Genomic DNA, 18031 nt, shown 5'->3' on the forward strand with positions numbered 1-18031 from the left:
TTGGTGACTGGGAAGGCCTCAGATGTTTCACCGTCATCCAGGACACGAGCTATCATACTGTGATGAAATTGACATACCATTCCTGTGAATCTGTCCAGACAGCCAAATTTCGACATGATCCTCCACAGGCTGTGGCAACTGACAGAGCCAAATGCTTTCGTGAGGTCCACAAAAGTTGTGTAGAGTTCACGATTCTGCTCTTGACATTTCTCCTGTAGCTGACGCACAGCGAAGATCATGTCAATAGTCCCACGTCCCTTGCAGAAGCCGCACTGTGATTCTGGCAGTAAGCCCTGCTCCAGATGAGTGACCAATTGGTTCAACAGAACCCGTGCAAGAACTTTCCCAGCTGTAGAGAGCAGCGAGATTCCACGGTGATTGTTGCATACCTGGCGATTGCCCTTCATCTTATAGAGGTGCACGATGGACGCGTCTCTAAATTCCTGAGGAATGGATCCCTGCTTCCAGAAGGACTGAAACATCTCAGTGAGTTTCCATAGCAGGATGGGTCCACCGACTTTGTACATCTCTGCTGGTATGGCATCTGACCCTGGGGCTTTGCCACTTGACAGCTGGTTGATGGCTTTCTTCACTTCGTCCTCTTCTGGTGAAGCATCCATAGAGTCATTGCAACCTGGGACATCTTGTCAATGGCCTCATCATTAATGACTGAGAGGCAGTTGAGAACTGCTTCAAAATATTTAGCCCATCTCTGGAGAATCTGCTATCATCAGTGCACTGCACAGACAAGCTGATCCTGCTTAGCGATTTTAATGCAAGAGTCGGATGCGATGCCACAGCCTGGGAAGGAATCTTTGGGAAAAATGGAGTGGGAAAGTGTAACAGCAATGGTCTGTTACTGCAGAAAACTTGTGCAGCACATGACCTTCTGATCACCAATATGGTCTTCCGTCTCCCTACCCGTAACAGGACTTCGTGGATGCATCCCCATTCCAAGCACTGGCATCTGATTGACTATGTCATCATCAGGAGAAGGGACAGACAAGATGTCAGGGTTACAAAAGCTATGTGCGGTGCTGACTGTTGGATGGGTCACAAGCTCATAGTATCTAAAATGAAGCTCTGTATCATGCTGAAGAGATGACCACAAGGCTGTAAAGCTCTCAAAAGGATCAACGTGTCAAAGCTGAAGAACATCACTGAAAATCTAGCGGAAGACCTAGAGAATGAGCATGCTGATCTTTGTATTGAGGATGGTGACTGGGGGTAAAAGGTTACATACAGACACTGAGTTAGGAGGGTATGTTGTCCATGTGAGGGCTACATTCAGGTGTGGAGTATAACGAGTGGATACGATGATGAGGATAAATTGACCTGCGTTTGGTGAGTTTTAACGTTCAGGGTTTTTTAATCTTTGCTACAATGTAGTTTAAGCAGGGTCGGTATGAACTCTACCCTGCCATCTGTCGGTGATCTGTTGTAAAGGCCTTTTGGGGGTGATGTCATTTGCATAGTTATACCCACCCCGGATTGCATGATGGGAGTGGTTGTCCAAATGGTCATTTCAGCTGCTGTGGGATCCCCAGTCTCTTTGTTATTGGGGCAGGAGTAATCCAGTATATTTTCCTGTTATTTTGGATCAAGGACAGAGTAACTGTACCTGGCATTTGAGGTCTAAGAGCTTTACCCTCGCCTGAAAAGTACTCACTATTAAGGGGTCTGGGTTCCAAAAGCTTGTGAGAGGTAGCAATGAATGTTTGTTTGGTTTTTGCTGGTTTGTTCCTGCAGATTTCCTTTTTTTTCTATCTGTGATGTGTAAAGACAGAGGTGGTGTTAGTGCTGAAATCATTTGCCTTAAGCTTATACCATTAGATTTCTTTCATGGTCTATTTTGGTCCTGAGAGGTAAAAGGCTGCTCTGTGTGTGTGTGCTGTTATGGAGTGAGATAGCACAGGGTGGTTGCAGAGATAGTGCATGTGCCACAAAAGTTGTGCCCCTCCCCCCACCCCAGCTCTGGTCCCAGAGTCCATAATTTGCATAAACCCACCCACTGACCTGTAACTAACAATCTCACCCTGCTAACTCTTCTAGCAAAACAGGCCAAAGAAAGTGTATGTAAATCCTGTACTGCTGCCCCAGTGCTATTTTCAGTTCCTTCCCACAGAACTTTCACTCCATACCAGTCCAGTTCCTTGCTGTTGCTTGTCTTAGTGCTGCATGAATGTGCTATACCGGACCCTGAGCTGATTCCTGACTTTTCTGCTCCATACAGCCTTGCATGTCCTTGTCTCTGTGGGGAATGGGTCAGCGTGTTTGGCTGTTAACCGAAAGGATGGTGGTTTGAGCCCACCCAGGGGCTGCCATAAGCCTGTGCTACTTTCTTGCTTCCCCAAGGCCTGCAAAGTAAAAGGCTGCTCTGTGTGTGGTGTTATGGAATGAGGTAGCAGAGATGGTGCATGTGCCACAAGACTTGTGTCCCCCACCTGCAGTCCCTGAGTCAAATCAGCAAAACTTCCTTGCCATTAGAGTGGAAAAGAGCATTTTACCCAACTATGAAGTAGTTTATAACTTTTAGTGTGTAAGTGAAATCAGAGCCCACCAGCTTAAGTATGTCTAAAATTTGTACTTAACCATTAATGATTTTACATCTATGATGTAACACCAAATATGTATTGGAATTATAAAGAGCTCTATTTTCAAACTAAAAAGAAACAAAGACCATAAAATCTGTACTTGGAGATTTCAAAAAATATACATTATGCTAAATACAACTATTCTTTTTCAATCTCTCTTAATTCACTAGGCTTTGGAACCCATGTCCCTTGCCTAACGAGATTTCTGTAGATTCAGGTGAGTCCTGAAATCACGAACTGCTAAGTACCGTTCTACTGTCCTTGATTCATATCACCAGGATAACTACACTTTATTACTCCTGCCCTAATAAGAAAGAGACTGGGGATCCCACAGCAACCAAAATGATCATTTGGACAAGCACCTCCATCATGCAATGCGGGGTGGGTGTGACCATGAACATCAGCAACAAAAGGCTTTTACAACACATCACCAACAGATGTCAGGGTAGAGTTCATTCTGATCCTGCTTACATCCTCCCCACAGCCAAGAATTGGTGGTCCTGGTAAATCACACTACCTGTTATACCAACTCATTGGTGTTGAATGCTGAAGTTATGGCTAGCAAAAGTAGCCACCCATCTCTGCCCTGTGGCATCCAGCCTAGCCCTTGTTGACACATAAGTCAGTGGATTGTTCTCTGTCCAGACCTGAAACTGAGCACCAGACAAGTAGTCTCCAAATTTCTCAGTGAAGGCCTATTTCAAGGCCAAGATCTGCAGCTGGTGGATGGGATAGTGAGTTTCGCTATCAGACAATCCTCAGCTGGCAAAGGCTACAGATTTACATTTGCCTTCCACTTCCTGGTACTGGACTGCTCCCTGACCCTCCAAACTGGCATCAGCATGCAGGATAAACAGTTTGTTTGGGTCAGCAAGGACTAGGACTGGCACATGAATCAGGCAAATAATAATTTCCCATAAAGCTCTGTCACATCTCTCATCCCGCCATGTCCCAAATGGAGAAGAGAGGAGCCCCTCCCCTGTCCCAGGCCAGGAACACCAGATCTATGGGAATGATGTGTTCATGGCTTGGCCCAGGCATGCCAGAGCTGCTTGGGAGAGGAGTTTCTTTCTCAGCCCAGGCCCACTGGAGTTGCTGTTGTAGTGGGGGTGAGGTGTCTCTCACCTGGTTTTTAGATGCTCTGATGAGAGGGGGCAGGGGAAAGTTTTTTATTCCCCCTGCAACTGAAACCCCTCACTTCCCCACAACTTTCTGCTCTAACCTGATCTCTCTCTCGCAGTTCAATTCTCTTTTTCCTGGTCTCGTTTCGGAGCCCTCACAGCCCAATTCTCTGCCCTAACCCCGAGTCCTCTACTGCACCCTGAACCTCTCATTCCAACACCACCCCAGAGCCACTGCCCTCCTCCCTCTGCACTCCAACTCTCTGTCTCATGTACCCTGATTTAGGGTGTACTAATAATATTAATTTGGACAATATGATGAAAAATTAATTTATTAGCTTACATTTTATTTAATTGAGTTACAAAGTTACAGTTGCATTACTGCTATTCAAAAGATACATATGGCATTATATGCAACAAAGTTCTGGGGAATATACTTACAGCCTTTTTTGATAACCTGGTGGTAAGAGACACAGGACCAACCTTGCAGTTCAGATTTCTCAATTCTTGAGTGAAAGATGCAGTGCTTAGAAAAAGCTAATGTTACTTAGGGTTTACTTGACTATGTTAAACTTAAAATCAAAACCTAATAAAGAATAAAAATGTAGGGAAAGCAAGCTTAGCCTAGTTCCCTTGAAACTTAAAGTTTAAGAACAAGTACAGCCTCCTGATAGTAGATAGAGAGTGAGTGGAGGAAGTAAGTCAGAACGATAGAGCGAAGTGCTCTAGCGAGGTGGGTTACCTCTTTTATAGGGGACAAAGAATGGAAATCCTTCCTCCTATGCCCAAATTTCATTCCTCACCCACAAAACATTAGGGTACGCTTACTTCATAGGCTAGTATGTTTGTGTGTGTTGATGACATGTACATATGCACATAAGTTCCCTTCTGCAGATTTAACAGTGGTACAACACTGAAAAAACCCTATGCCATCCTCCATTGTCGATTGGTCTAGGTAAAGGTCTCAGACAGGCGTGGGTACTTATCTATTTAAGTAACAAGATAAAGGTCAATTTTCCTTTCTGAGTAAAAGGTCAAATTAGATATGCTAACTTTGCCTTAGCTTAACATACAGGATATGGCCTGTAGGTCCACATAAGTCTTCTACCCCAGTATCCTAATCATTTGTGTTGCCCAATGCTGGACTCTCTCCAGTTTGTCCACATCCCTTCTCATGTGAGTCCCAACCCCAAAAGTACCCACATTTCACCCCAATGGCCCCCAAATGCTGGCTTTTAATATGTAAATAGGGTGCTGCCATGGTCAAGTCACTCCCGAGCTCTCCAGTGGAGCCTGCTGGTGGAGAACAAGGTGAAAATTAGAAAGGACGTCGCTCAGTCAAATCCCTGTGCTCCCCGCAGGTGGTATCGGAAAGCTCCAAGATGGCTCACTTCCCTTTCTAGCATCAGCTTCAGGCCCAGGGTTACAAATGCACAAACCAGTTGGGATTCTCCCCTGGGCTCAGAGTGTGTGGCTGCTCGGAGGGCAGGGCCGGCTCTAGGTTTTTTGCTGCCCCAAGCAAAAAAAATGTTGGCTGCTCCCCGTCCCAGCCCTGGGGTCCCCCCCTGCACCCGCCTGCTGCCCCAGCCCTGGGCTCCCCCCCCACACATGCTGCCCCAGCACTGGGCTTCCCCTTTTCCCCCCCACCAGTGCCCCCCACATACACTTCCTGCCGCCCCAGCCCTGGGCTCTCCCCGCCCCCACCTGCACCCTCCTTCCGCTGCAGCCCTGGGTCACTGGTAACTCGCTCCCAGGGTGGGTCATTCAGCAGGAATTTTGGACGTGCACAGAACATAGACAGGATTGGTTCCCATATGGTTACAGAACTGCAGTAAAGTGGAACAATTTTCAGCTTGTGTGGTTGGAGGATCTCTGGATGCATATTATAAGACTGTCCTCCATAAATGAGGAAAAGTTGAGGTGCCTTTATTATTCTTTTGTTCCACTCTTTCTTTCTATGGGGAATTTCCCAATGCAATATAACTGTCTGCCTTTTAAACAAACAAAAAGGCAATGGCTGTTGAAAATAGCAATTCCAGTCCTAATAACCACTGGGAAGCATTTCTTGCTCAATTTCATCCTACTTTTTCTACAGCAAGTTACAGTGGATCAGTATATTTGATTTGGGAGAAATGAAGTACCAGCTGCCCAAACTGAGCTTGAGCACTTCTGAATGTTGAGGTGTTCAAATCTGGAAGGCAGGTGCTGGGGCTGTGTGTGTAGTGGGGGGCTGTGGGCTCTGCGGGGGAGCACGGCAGCATGTATGCAGCAGTGTATCTGGAGCTGCGCGGAGCCAGACACATTGGTCTGAGTGGTACGGTAAGGGGGCTGGCGGGTTGGAGAAGGGGTATGGGGTTTCAAGGGGGCAGTCAAGGGACAGGGAGCAGGGGGGGTTGGATGGGGCAGAGGTTCTGGGGGGGCAGTCAGGGGACAGGCAGTGGTTGGATAGGCATGTGAGTCCCAGGGGTTTGTCAGGGGACAGGTAGGGGGGTGGGGTACTGGGGGAAGTTGGGGGGGTTTCAGGAGGGGGCAGTTGGGGACAAGGAGAAAGGAGGCTTAGACAGGGGTTGGGGTCCTGGGGGGCAGTTAGGGGCAGGGGTACCAGGAGGGGGCAATCAGGAGACAAGTACCAGTGGTGCTTAGATAGGGGGTGAGATTCTAAGGGGCAGTTAGGGGCAGGGGTCCTGGGAGGGGGCAATCAGGGGACAAGGACCAGCAGCACTTAGATAGGGGGTGGGGTCCTGGGGGGCAGTTAAGGACAGGGGTCCTGGGAGGGAGCAATCAGGGGACAAAGACTAGTAGCGCTTAGATAGGGGGTGGGGTCCTGGGGGGCAGTTAGGGGTAGGGGTCCCGAGAGGGGCAGTCAGGGAACAAGGACTAGTGGTGCTTAGATAGGGGGTCTGGTCCTGGGGTGCAGTTAGGGGCAGGGGTCTCGGGAGGGGGGCAATCAGGGGACAAGGACCAGTGGTGCTTAGATGGGGGTGGGGTCCTGGGGGGCAGTTAAGGGCAGGGTCCTGGGAGGGGGCAATCGGGACAAGTACCAGTGGTGCTTAGATAAGGGGTGAGGTTCTAAGGGGCAGTTAGGGGCAGGGGTCCCGAGAGGGGGCAATCAGGGGACAAGGACTAGTGGTGCTTAGATAGGGGGTGAGGTCCTGGGGGGCAGTTAGGGGCAGGGGTCTCGGGAGGGGGCAATCAGGGAACAAGGACCAGCAGCGCTTAGATAAGGGATGAGGTCCTGGGGTGCAGTTAGGGGCAGGGGTCTCGGGAGGGGGCAATCAGGGAACAAGGACCAGCAGCGCTTAGATAAGGGATGAGGTCCTGGGGTGCAGTTAGGGGCAGGGGTCTCAGGAGGGGGCAATTAGGGAACAAGGACCAGTGGTGCTTAGATAGGGGGTGGGGTCCTGGGGGGCAGTTAGGGGCAGGGGTCCCGGGAGGGGGTGATCAGAGGACAAGGAGAAAGGGGGGTTGGATGGGTTGGGGTTTCTGTGGGGGGCAGGAGGGAGTAGATGGGGACAGGGTGGGGCTTCCTCCCCATGGAGTGGCCTGTTTTTTGAATGTTACAATATGATCTCCCTACCACTCTCCACTCACAGCACGCTGCCGCATGAGGTCCCCCTCCTTCCTTTCCAGTTGGTAGTGGACAAGGGAATGCTGGGAAATGTAGTTCCTTCCCTGCTCCAAGGCTGGCTCTATAGGCAGGGAGCTAACCAGGGAACTACAGCTCCCAGAGCCCCCTGTTGGTTCTCAGCTCCCATGCCGCCCTTACAAATGGGCTGCCCCAAGCAGGTGCTTGCTTTGCTGGTGCCTAGAGCTGCCCCTGTGTGAGGGGATGAACTTGCACACTTGGGATATTAGTGCAAAGATACAATTTCAATTTCTCTTAGAGAAATTGGAGGGCAATTTATATTTGGTAAAAATCTTTTTTAGTGAAAGGAAAGCTGCAGTGACAGCCTGGTTACTGGGGTGCAAAACACTTTCCTCCTGTGAGAAACAAGAAGTTAGAATTATAAATTTACAGCATTTGTTCCATTGTCGGCACAGGTTTAATTTTGCTTCTGTGTAGGTTTGTTTCAGGCTGTGACCATTTTGGTTTATTTGGTTGGTTTTTTTTTTAGTAGGAATGGAGCTTTTAATTGACATTTGCTGGATTGGAATGGCTGACCTGCAGCACTAGTTTTGAGAAAGTTCTGCATATTTTATACAGATTTGGCCAGTATTCAAGGATTCAATTGCTTTATAGGAGGTTTTAGTAGTCAGGCATATTTATTTTATGGTATTTCATCATCCTGCTGGAGCACACCTTTTTGATAAAATGTTGAAATTATTGATTTATGGCATTTATTTTTCAAAACAAAGTTTTTCTTAATGTTTGGGTTTAAATTAAGCATTGTTTTTGGCTTCAATTTTTCTTTTATGTTTTGGTTGTTGATGGGATCTTTAAGAATTTAGGATTTAATACTAAAATTTGGACAGATTTAGATTATTTAAAGTAAACTCTGTTTAATATTTTATTTTAATAAAGGTTGTATTGCTGTAAACCCTGGCCGGGGGAAGAGGAGATGAGCCTGGCCTTTAAGTGAGAAGGAGCAGAGGCATGGGAGGCATGGATCCCGTGAAGGGTGGGGCCAGGTGACGGGGGGCACAGCCCCCCAATTTTTTCTGTCTAGCTCACCTCAGTCCTCTGCCAAACGAGAAGAGTCTGATGCCACCCCTGCTGGTCACTGGGTATTACTGCTGCTTCATGGGAAACATGCTTTGTGCAATACCCAGGGTACATCTACACTATAGGATTATTCTGATTTTACATAAACCGGTTTTATAAAACAGATTGTATAAAGTCGAGTGCACGTGGCCACACTAAGCACATTAATTCGGCTGTGTGCATCCATGGTCCGAGGCTAGCGTCGATTTCCGGAGCGTTGCATTGTGAGTAGCTATCCCGTAGCTATCCCATAGTTCCCGCAGTCACCCCCCCTTGGAATTCTGGGTTGAGATCCCAGTGCATGATGGTGCAAAAACAGTGTCGCAGATGATTCTGGGTAAATGTAGTCACTCAATCCTTCCTCCATGAAAGCAATGGCAGACAAATCATTTCGCGCCCTTTTTCTCTGGATTGCCTTGGCAGACACATAGCATGGCAACCATGGAGCCCGTTTTGCCTTTTGTCACTGTCACCGTATGTGTACTGGATGCCGCTGACAGACATGGTACTGCAGTGCTACACCGCAGCATTCATTTGCCTTTGCAAGGTAGCAGAGATGGTTACTAATTGTTCAGTACCCTCTGCTGTGCTATTGTAAATTGGTGATGAGATAATGGTTATCAATCATTCTGTACCATCTGCTGCTGTTATGGGTGCTCCTGGCTGAAGTTGACTGGGGGCACCAAAACAAAAATGGAAATGACTCCCTGAGTCAATTCCTCCTTTATGGTTTATCTAAGAATAGAGTCAGTCCTGCCTAGAATATGGGACTGTGTACTAAAGAACCAGTGTATCAGAGAGCACACTGCTTTGTGTTAGATCCTGCAAAAATGATGAGCTGCATGGCATTCACGGGGGGTGCCCCTGCAACAACCCCACCCGTTGCTTCTGTGTTCCCCCAGCCCTCCTGGGCTACCATGGCAGTGTCCCCCCATTTGTGTGATGAAGTAATGAAGAATGCAGGAATAAGAAACACTGACTTGTTACTGAGATAAAATGAGGGGGAGGCAGCCTCCAGCTGCTATGACAGTCCAGGCAGGACATTAAGCGGTGCTGGGGAGAGGAGCCCAGCATCCCACTGCTGTGATAGTCCAGGCAGTACAGAATCTTTTCTTTAGACATGAAAGGGAGGGGACTGATGGAGCTCAGCCCCCAGTTGCTATGATGAAGACGGTTACCAGCCGTTCTGTACCGTCTACTGGGAATGACCCAGAGTCATTCCTATTTTACCAAGGCGTCCCTGGCCAACATCACCTGAGACCAGCCAGGAGCACTCACGGGCTGATGATGATGATGGATAGCAGTCATATTGTACCATCTGCCACCAGGGAGAGAAGGGGAGGATACTGCTTTTCAGAGCCACTGCATCGCATCTACCAGCAGCATGCAGTAGACATAGGGCAACACTGAAAAAGTCAACAAACGATTTTTCCCCTTTTCTTTCCTGCGGGGGGGGAGAGGGTAAATTGATGACATATTCCCTGAACCACCTGGGACAATGTGTTTGACCCTACAGGCATTGGAGCTCAGCCAAGAATGCAGATTTTTCGGAGACTGCTGGGACTGTCGGATAGCTGGAGTCCTCAGCACCCCCTCCCTCCCTCTAAGAGCGTCCATTTGATTCTTTGGCTTTCCGTTACGCTTGTCACACTGCACTGTGCTGAGTCCCTGCTGTGGCCTCTGTCTGGAGATTTTTTCAAATGCTTTGGCATTTCGTCTTCTGTAACGGAGCTGTGATAGAACAGATTTGTCTCCCCATATAGCGATCAGATCCAGTATCTCCCGTACAGTCCATGCTAGAGCTCTTTTTGGATTTGGGGCTGCATGGTCACCCGTGCTGATCAGAGCTCCACGCTGGGCAAACAGGAAATGCAATTCAAAAGTTTGCAGGGCTTTTCCTGTCTACCTGGCCAGTGCATCCAAGTTCAGATTGCTGTCCAGAGCAGTCACAGTGGTGCACTGTCGATTTGTGGCCAAACTAACCCTAACCTGATATGGTAATACCGATTTCAGCGCTACGGCCTCGGAAGCCCATGCTGAGAGGTGCTGCCTATGGGACGGAAAAAAAAATGCCCCTCTCCTTCTCCCCCACCCTATTTTTGCAAACACTGGAGTCTCAGCCCACTGGGATAACTGTTACCCCTCTGCCCCTGCCTGTGCCGGGGTTTAACCCTCTGGCAGCGCCTCCCCCTGGGCTTAACTCTGGCTCCTTCGCCCCTCCCTGACTTTGCCCTTCAGCCCCTCTCCTAACTCTGCCTCCAGCTGCTTGGCCCCTCGACCAGTCAATTTCCACCCCCTGCTCAGACCCTGGCCACCCCCTCCTCTGATTTGCCCCCCTTTGCCCCTTTTTAATCCCTGTAAAAAGTGGGGGTGCCGGGTCCCATTCTCTGGAGGAGGGGCTGGGTGCCTGGCCCCTGCCTGCCCAGTGCTCAAAGTACCCCACAATCTTGTGGATGTTTGCCGAGTGCTTCAGGGTCACCTGCAGGGGGAGAGAGATGTGGTTAGGAAGTGATGCAAGCCAAGGATGCTTCACCCAACACTGAGATGCCGCCACCTCTGGGGTGAGTTACACAAGTCAGCAAATGAATTTGGAAGAAGAAACACACTGAAAGGACCGAGGCAGCTGCAGGAGGTGGAGAAAACCAGAAAAAGCAGGAGCCCTGAATCCCAGCCCTGCCCCTCCCCCACTCTACCCCAACCCCCACTCTCCTCCCACATTTGAGGGGAGAACCCAGGAGTCCTGGTCCCCAGCCTTGCCCACCCCCATATTTCAATATGGTTCCATCCAACAGCTGCCCCCACAATTGCAGGGCAGTGCCATGGGGCTCACCAGAGCCTGCCTGTTTGCACAGGACAGGCGATGCCAGTGCCCCAGGGTGGAGAGAGACGATGTTAAGGGAGAAGCAGGCAACAGACAGCTCCCATGACAGAGAAAGAAATGTTAGGGGGTGCCATGCTGCAAGGAGTGAGGGGGGTTGGCAGGGAATGGGAGGATCTTCCCTCACAGCAGGTGCGTCTGTCTCCCCCCAAATTCCTCCCCAGCCCTACCCCAGCCGAGGCTAATCCCGGCCCAGCTACCAGGACTACATTTGGCCTGGATTCCCCAGCTGCTGGGGGAGGGGTATGGGGCTGGGGAGCATGAGCCTCTACTCCCCCTTCCCCCTACACAGTTGCATGGGCACTGACCAAAGGAGCCTGCAGCACTGCTGCTTAGAGGAAACTGAGGCCCCAGCCAGTGACAGACACATCATGGCTCTCCTCATCCTCATCCTCTTTTCCATATACAACCTGGGGAGGGGAGGGGATGGGGGGTAAACGCAGGGCAGTTGCACAGTTAACCTGTGGAACTCCTTGCCAGAGGATGTTGTGAAGGCCAAGACTATAACAGGGTTCAAAAAAGAACTAGATAAATTTACGGTGGATAGATCCATCAAGGGCTATTAGCCAGGGTGTCCCCAGCCTCTGTTTGCCAGAAGCTGGGAATGGGCGGCAGGGGATGGATCTCTTGATGATTCCCTGCTCTGTTCATTCCCTCTGGGGCACCTGGCACTGGCCACTGTCAGAAGACAGGAGGATACTGGGCTAGATGGACTTTGCCTCTGAACCAGTCTGGCCGCTCTTATGTCTCCCTTGGAGCAGCAGTGACACCTCGTGGTCATTCAGGGTAATGCACAGAAGGTTTTTCCCTTGATACAGCAGTGACACCCAGTGGCCAGGTGGTGTAATGCACAGCGTGTGTCTGCCCTCTACGAGCAGTGACACCCATGGACCAGCCACGGTAATGCACAGAGTGTGTTTCCCATCAATCTCGGGCCTCGTCTACACTACGCGTATAAACTGATTTTAGTGGCATTAAACCGATTTAACGCTGCACCCCTCCACACAATGAGGCCTTTTATATCAATATAAAGAGCAGGACCGGCACCAGTGTTTTTGGGGCCCTAGGCACACGGCCATTTCCCCGCCCCCTGCTCCCGCAGCTCCAGTGGAGCTGCCTCAGGTATTCCTGCAGAGGGTCCGCTGGTCCCGCGGCTCCGGTGGAGCTGCCGCAGGTGTGTCTGCGGCAAGTCAACCGGAGCCACTGGACCAGCGGACCCTCTGCAGGCACGCCTGCGGCAGGTCAACCGGAGCCGCCTGGCGATCCCCCGGCAAAATGCCTCTCCTCAATAATCCTGGCGCCCTAGGCAATTGCCTAGGTCGCCTAAATGGAAGTGCTGGTCCTGATAAAGGGCTCTTTAAATGAGTGCCCTTGCTCCTGGGCCCAGCCTGGGCTCCGAGCTCTGCAGCCGAGCCGTGATCCGGGCCCCTCCTGCAGCTCCCGGGCAAGGGGCGAACCAGGCAGCCACGCCCGGGCCTTGCCCCTCCCGGCAGGAGCGTGTCTGCCCCATGTGTCTCTGCCCCCCGCCCACCTGGGCCCTGCCTGCTCCACGCTGCCCCAAGCCCCACTGCGCTGCCCTGTCCCGCAGGCTGCAGGGCTGGAGCACCCTCTGCGCTGCGCTCCCGGCCCCAGCCATGGCCTATGTGCAGATCTGGGAGGGAGGATGAATGCCACGTGCTTGGGGAAGAGGCGAGTCCAGGGCGAGGATTTGGGGAGGGATCCAATGGGGGAAAAAGGGGGTCAATAACTCTGTAGAACCCCCTGAGACACTCTTAATTCTCTCCCCACCCCAAGTAAATCCTGTTCTGCTCCTTTCATGGAGATGCCTGGGACACCACCTCACACTGTGTCCCTGAGGGGTCAGGCAATCTCTCAGCACCTGAAGCCTCTGCCACTCACCTGGTGCCCCATAGATCAGCCATAGCCCTGGTTCTGCTCCTCTCTCTAGCGTGCGAAAGGAGCCAAGTCAGCGACTCCATGGGAGCTATGGGGCTGCAGAACCAACAGAGAAAAAATAGGTGCTCTGCACCCATTGGCAGCTAACTCCCCCCCACCACTACAGGCCTTGCTGACAAGCTCCTCCTCTTCCCCTTCAGCACCTCCCACTTGCCAGTGATCAGCTGATCAGTGGGGTGCAGGAGGCGCCGGGGTGGGGAGGGGGAGGAGCAGGGATGGGAAGAGGTGGGACGGGATGGGGTGGAGGTTTGGGGGAAGGGGTGGCGTGGGGGCAGGGCCTGTGGAGGAAAGGGGGGATTTGTCCCAGACCCCAGACCTCTCTAGGGCCAGCCCTGAAGGGAAGCGCTGACTATCACAGTGACAAAAGAACTGACTAGCATTGCAAGGGTGACAGAGGGAGATCCGCACTCATCAGATCTCTTCTCTCCCCCAAGGTGAGCCAGACACTGCTCTCTCCTGGCTCTCTCTCTAGCAGCTGGATGCCAAGGAGCCATTTCCCCACAGGAAGTGCATTGAGTGCCCCTGTGGTGCTGGGGGGGCTGGCGCTGCTGCTGGCTGTGGGGCTGGCAGGGGGGTTGATGTCTGCACAGACTCTCAGCTGCCAGGCCAGAGGGGGCACTTGGGACCTTACCAGACTGGCTCAATGAAGATGGGAGGTTGACAGAGCAATACAGACGCTCTCCAGAGCACGGAGCAACATCCGCCCATGCAGCCAGGCAATGAGCATTTCCCACAGCCTGGAGCCGAGGGGGAGGCAGCAGCTGCTGTTCCAGCTGCTCAGGGACAGGCCCTGTCAGCAAACAGCAACTTCTTACTCACCACAGCTAACGGTGCCGGGTTCCTCCGGTGCGGGTGTGGAGCAGCCATTCGTTTTCCTGTCCTTTGTGTGTGCAACTGCTGACAAAAACATCCCAGACAGAGAAGCAGCAGGCCAAAATACTATCATGCAGCTGCCAAAGTAGCTCAGTTGGGAACGCATTAAATTGAAGATCTAAAGGTCCTTGGCTCAATCCTGAGCTTTGGCAGGCCCTGTCATCCTCTTTAGACAGGGGTGGCTTGTCCTCTAGGAGCACAGCAGTGCCTGCATCCAAGGTGAGTTCCTAAGCTTGTGCTCTGCAGTAGGAAAACATAGAAGGGGCTTCTGCCCCAAGTTGGCCCACCTGACCTTTAATGATGAGAGCTGTCTTTCCCAATATGGTAGGAAGAAAGTGAGGCAGGGCAGCCCTCAGGAATGGTGCTAGAGGGCTGCTAGGCAGGGATTGGGGATGAAAACTCCTCTGTGTAGCTGAGCAATGGCAGCACCAAGGAAGAAGCAGCTGTAAAAGTGGTGACCCAACACACCTCTCCTCCTCTGGGCACCTAGAGCAGAGGCAGCTGGTGCTGACGGCTCCAAGGGAAGCTTAAAAGCCACAGAGCAACTGAGGTCAGGGCTAGAGGAGGGCAGGACCATGCCTACGTGTGGTCTTCAGACAGGCACAAAAACACCCAGCCAGGCTGCTCCCTGCCATGCCAAACACCCACTGAAGATCACCAGCATGTGGGGCAGCTGCTGATGCTCTGTGGCCAACGTCACAAGATGGTAGGAAAGCAAGGCCAGCCCCCATGGTGGGGCTTCTGACTGGTCCCACTCCAGGTTGTCACTTTTGCACTGGGGCAGGAGATTTTACCCCAAGAGGCTTTTCCTGAGCTGTCGAGAAGCAGAAAAACACCCAGGCTCCGGAGATGCTATGTAGGAAGTCCCCTCCAACACAGGGACAGGCGCACACGCTGGCCCGGGCAGCCGCCCACTTTCTTTGGCAAGTCAGGATGGGCAAAGGCTAGACTGGAAGCACCTGTGGCTCACGCCCCAGCCTTTGTGACGCCCACTCCCCACAACTCCTTCCCGGAGCTCTAGCTGAAGCCAGAGCATTGGCCTGAGCGGCCAAGAAGAGGGTCCAGCCCTGAAGAGAGCAGGATGTTCAGCACAATGGCAAAACTATGGAAAAACAACCATGAAAGGACTTGAACCCTCTATCTTCTAATCTGTACGCAGATGCCTTATCCATTAGCCCACGTGAGAAAAACCCCTCCAAGCACTTCTTTGGGAAAGGCAGACATTGTGTTTCTTAGGTCAGCTACTGAGGGGGTCCAGACTGTCTGGGCACAAGAAGTAGAGTTCCCAGCAACACGGGAGACTTAATTCTCTGGAGCCAGCTGCAGGGCTTTGGCAGGGAGGCTCAGGCATGGGGGGATTGGGGTGCAGCGGACGGACTGGCTGTCTAGGTGTGGAGATTTAGTCACACTGAGGCACAGAAGGAAAGAGGAGGGGGAATCCTGCTGACAGGCAGTGGATGTGCAGAAAAAGAAGAGGGGTTCCTGGGACTTTTTTTTGCCTCTTTTGCCTACCTGATCACTCTTGTGGGGAATGGGGAAAACACTCACAACAAGTCCAGGTAGCTCAGTTGGTAAAACATCAGGCTCTTAATCTGAGGGTCCAGGGTTCAAGCCCCTGTCTAGGCACTCAGCTTTTTAAGTGGCCTTCTGTGCCAGGAGCCAAATGATTCCTGGTGCTGTCCACCAGCCACATGCAGATTCCCAGAAGCCATGGCCATTTCCTGGAAAGGTTCCTTTCCTCAGGAATCAGGAGAGAGGCCACATCCTCAGGAGCAGGCCTAGAACACGCACTCTCTGGCTGGCAGGAAGCGCTGTGGAGCCAGGTGCTGAGAGAGCTCAGAGGAAGAGCAGCAGACATGAGGGGAAGAGGGACAGAGAGCAAGTGTACAGGGGGTTCTGGTCCGGCTATTGGGGAAAACTTCCCTGGTTTATACATGACCCTGGTGCAACTTGCCAGAGAAAGGATCTGAGTCCCCACCCCCTTACCAGAGGCCTGCCTGACCTCAAGGACACTCTTTCTACTCTCATGTGTGGCAGAGTCCTTGTAACCCCAACAAGGCTGGGCCCAGGAATCCTGGGGGGCTGGACCCCCAATATTGTCCTGCTCACTTGAACAGGGCTACAGTGTCCCCACTCTGGGGTACTCTGTCCACTCTGGGCACTTCCCTCACCCACTCATCATTGCATTGCATTGCCTCAAGCAAATACAAATTATTACCCAGCAATTAATGTAAAACATAAGGAAAGATTAAAGGAAAACATGTCACCCTGTTCTGTGGTGCAGGGAGATCACAACCAGCATCTCTGTAGCGTCAGGGCAGGTCACAGTCTCTCCCTCACCTGTCCCAGGCCTCCTTCCCAGGCCCTGGCTGTGCTGCAGGAACACAATGGGCTGGACACTTGCTCTGGCAGTGGCCACATGCTCTAGGTGACAGGACCCTTGTTCCCAGTGTCAGCCCCCATGTAGAGGATATGACACCCCCCCCCCCCCCGAAAGTCTGGACTGCAAGGCCTCTTGACTGGTGGCATTTCCTTGTGCTGGGCTTTCTGCCAAGGGTCCCTCTCACTCTCCCAAGCTGCTCACTGCACCCACCTCCAGCCCCAGTGCTGCTACGGCTCTGCCTCCATCTCCCTGGGCTGCTCCTCTGGCCTCTCTGGCTCTGCTTGCTGCAGCTATTCTCCCAGCACAGATCTGCTCCCCGCGCAGCTTCTGTGACTCATGCTGCTCCGGCTCAGTTCCTGGCCTGGATCTGCTCAGGTTCTCCATGGCTGATGGAGCTCTGCTCCCCGGCTCTTCCCAGGCTCATCCGCACAGCTCCAGCCACATTGCTGCATACATGCTGCCATGCTCCCCTGCAGAGCCCACAGCCTCTCCCCCCCACACACACACTCAGCACTTGCCTTCCAGATTTGAATACCTCAACATTCAGGAGTGCTCAAGCTCAGTTTGGGCAGCTGGTACTTCATTTCTCCCAAATCAAATATACTGATCCACTGTAACTTGCTGTAGAAAAAGTAGGATAAAATTGAGCAAGAAATGCTTCCCAGTGGTTATTAGGACCGGAATTGCTATTTTTAACAGCCAGTGCCTTTTTGTTTGTTTAAAAGGAAGACAGTGACATTGCATTGGGAAATTCCTCATAGAAACAAAGAGTGGAACAAAAGAATAATAAAGGCACCTCAACTTTTCCTCATTTATGGAGGACAGGCTTATAATATGCATCCAGAGATCCTCCAATCACACAAGCTGAAAATTGTTCCACTTTACTGCACTTCTATAACCATGTGGGAACCAATCCTGTCTGTCTTCTGTGCACATCCAAAATTCCTACAGTGGGGCGGCAGGCAGCGTATGGGGGTGAGCCCAAGGGATCAGGGCCGGCTCTAGGTTTTTTGCCGCCCCAAGCAAAAAAAATATTGTCTGCCCCCCGCCCCAGCCCGGGGTACCCCCCCACACCCGCCTGCTGCCCCAGCCCTGGGCTCCCCCCCACCAGTGCCCCACACACACTGCCTGCAGTCCCAGCCCTGGGCTCTCCCTCCCCTCCTTCCATCACAGCCCTGGGTCACTGGTAACTTGTTCCCAGGGCAGGTCATTCAGCAGGAACTTTGGATGTGCACAGAACACAGACAGGATTGGTTCCCATATGGTTACAGAGCTGCAGTAAAGTGGAACAATTTTCAGCTTGTGTGATTGGAGGATCTCTGGATGCATATTATAAGACTGTCCTCCATAAATGAGGAAAAGTTGAGGTGCCTTTATTATTCTTTTGTTCCACTCTTTCTTTCTATGGGGAATTTCCCAATGCAATATCACTGTCTGCCTTTTAAACAAACAAAAAGGCAATGGCTGTTGAAAATAGCAATTCCAGTCCTAATAACCACTGGGAAGCATTTCTTGCTCAATTTC

General features: G+C 51.5%; 1 non-coding gene across 1 annotated transcript; it reads left to right on the forward strand.

Annotated features, from left to right (window-relative positions):
* The first annotated feature begins 15677 nt into the window (after positions 1-15677).
* Positions 15678-15750, forward strand: TRNAK-CUU. Its single transcript has one exon. It is a non-coding gene; the product is annotated as a tRNA-Lys (tRNA).
* Positions 15751-18031: the final 2281 nt, after the last annotated feature.

Source organism: Gopherus evgoodei, chromosome 5, assembly GCF_007399415.2.
Source record: "Gopherus evgoodei ecotype Sinaloan lineage chromosome 5, rGopEvg1_v1.p, whole genome shotgun sequence".
NCBI classification, from domain to species: Eukaryota; Metazoa; Chordata; order Testudines; family Testudinidae; genus Gopherus; species Gopherus evgoodei.